Here is a 2,680-nt window from a genome sequence, read left to right on the forward strand (position 1 = left end):
TTTATAGGCAAAAGGTAGTTACCGGGAGTTTGTCATAATGGGGTCACACATATTAGATATTTGGATTACACACACATTGGGATTGGCAGAAGGGATTGGAGACAGATGAAACATTGATTTCTTGTGGTCCCAGATAGAAGTTATGGGACTTCCCTGGTGGACTAGTGGTTAAGACTCTGTGTTTCCACTGCAGGGGGGCACAGGTTCACTCTCTGGTCAGGGAACTAAGATCTCTGCAGGCCATGAGAGGCAGCAAAAAAAATTTTTTTAATAAATAAATAAACCCAGATAGAAGCAGTAAGCAACTGAGCTTGGATGAAAAACAATGATGTTGGAGATAAAGAGACAGATGGAAGGAACATTGCAAAATATGAGTTGGCATAACTTTTCTCTCTGTTTTGTTTTGTTTTGTTTGCCACTTACTTCTTCTTTCTGATTTTTTACCCTGAAATCTTCAGGCCAACAGTCTTCCTCTATCAGTTTTCTGTCCTCCCTGCACAGGAAGAGATAAATTAGTTTCACATTCTTTTTCTTCTAAATTTGCCAGCTAAAATCAATCGAATCAGACTTCTTTTAAACTATAGAACAGAAACATTATTTGAAATTTTGTTATAAAATAATATTGCAGATTGAAATTTTGTTTAACTAAATTTGAACTATACAATTGATTCTTTTCTCCAAATTATTTAAATTTTAGAAGTGATAAAAATTAGCTCAAATTTTTTAAAAAACGGTACATCTTTTATTTTTATAAGGTTTAAATGTCAAATTTCTGCCAAAACATTCTATAATGAGACTAATTTCTGCATAAATCACAAAGAGTTAATAGTCATGCCTAGTAATGGTAATTAAACTGTTGCACAAATTTTCAACATCAATCAACTTACTGATATGACATCAAAAAGATGTGACATTTTTATTCTCAGAATCTCCCAGAGGCAAAGTTACATTATACTCAAAACCATCAAGGGGCCAGAACACAGTGACTGGTGTACTTTATCCCTGATATGCCACAAAGGCAGATGGAACACATAACCCTCCTTCAAGTTTATCTCAAAATTATATGGCTTTCTTAGAGGCTCTAAACCTGGAGACCTCCCCTCACTCAACAAATTAATGCCCAGCCTAAATAACCAAAGAATGATTCTACAGCACCTTACATAAGTGAAGTATTAGGTCAAGTAAAGAGAATAAAGGGCATACACATGAGACAGGGCTTCTCTGGTGGGTCAGTCAGTAAGGAATACACCTACAGTGCAGGCGACTGCCAGCAATGCAAGAGGCCCAGGTTTGTTCCCTGGCTTGGGAAGATCACTGGAAAAGGAAATAGCAACCCACTCCAGCATGCTGGCTTGGGAAATTCCATCAACAGGGGAGCCTGGCAGGCTGCAGCCCATGAGGTCGCAAGGGTCAGACGCGACTTAGTGACTAAACAACCACCAGCACCATTCCTTAGAGAACCTGTTTCCTTCCGAGCATCAGAAAATCTTTACGAATGAAAAACATTATCCAAGTTCACCAATTTCTTTTGTCTTCTGTCACTCAGAGAAAGACAGAGCAGAGTAGGGAAACTTGAAGAAATACACAAGAGATTTTCCTTACTAAGTCTTAAAAAGTAGTTGGTTTTGTGAAAACTGGGGTAAAGGTAAATATGCAACAGAAGAAAGGATGGCTGTTATCAACCAAAATAGTTAGAAATAGAGAAACTAACAGAAAAACTTCAGATGGGAGCATACCACTAAATATTAAAATAGTATGATAAATATGATGATCCTGCCTGTTTGGAGAGAATGCCTCTTCATCCTCTTCCACTTCTGATGTTTTCTTCCATGTGGAGAAAACCCCCATTAAATAACATCATTGGCCTTTTCTTCCTCATCACTTACTATTCCAAAGGAAGATGGAATGATTTTTCTGATTATTGAGTTGGCAGCTAGAAATGGTAATGTGTAACTCTTTTCCTTTGTGGTTTTTTCCTACTTATGAGCTTCCCACAAGGATCACATTTCTGATCTGTTTCTCCATGCTATAACTGTTACAGCATGTTTTTCATGGGGAAAAAAAAATTGTCCATACTGACTTATTCTGATGGGGAAGAATGAAGAAGCACCGTCTCCAAACAGGCAGGATTTGTATAATTCTCAACCTTTCCCCAAAGCTACCACGACACCTGAATGCAACTGCTTAATAAGGTTTAAATGAATTAACAGATAGATGTTCCATGGTGCATCTGTTCTTTAAATGTGGCTCTAAATGGAAAATAGTAAAATTTAATGATTGTAATAGCCAGAGTGGGCTTCCCTGTCAGCTCGGCAGTAAAGAATCTACCTGCAATGAAGGAGATACAGGTTTGATCCCTAATCTGAGAAGATTTTCGCTGGAGAAGGAAACGACAACCCACTCTAGTGTTCTTGTCTGAGAAATTGCATGGATAGAGGAGCCTGGCAGGCTATATAGTTCATGAAGTCACTAAAGAGTCAGACATGATTTAGCGACTAAACAACAACAATAGACAGAGTAGTAATTATTTGATCTCAATACTATACAGGAAATAACAGTTGATGCAATCTATCTCTTACAACTGAACTATACACTTAGTTGGGCAAAACATACACTCAATGTCTTATTCATCTAGGGGCTGACTAGCCAGAGTAAAAACATAGAACCCAAAAAGATACAT

The sequence above is a fragment of the Ovis aries genome, chromosome 17 (assembly GCF_016772045.2).
Source record: "Ovis aries strain OAR_USU_Benz2616 breed Rambouillet chromosome 17, ARS-UI_Ramb_v3.0, whole genome shotgun sequence".
NCBI lineage: Eukaryota > Metazoa > Chordata > Mammalia > Artiodactyla > Bovidae > Ovis > Ovis aries.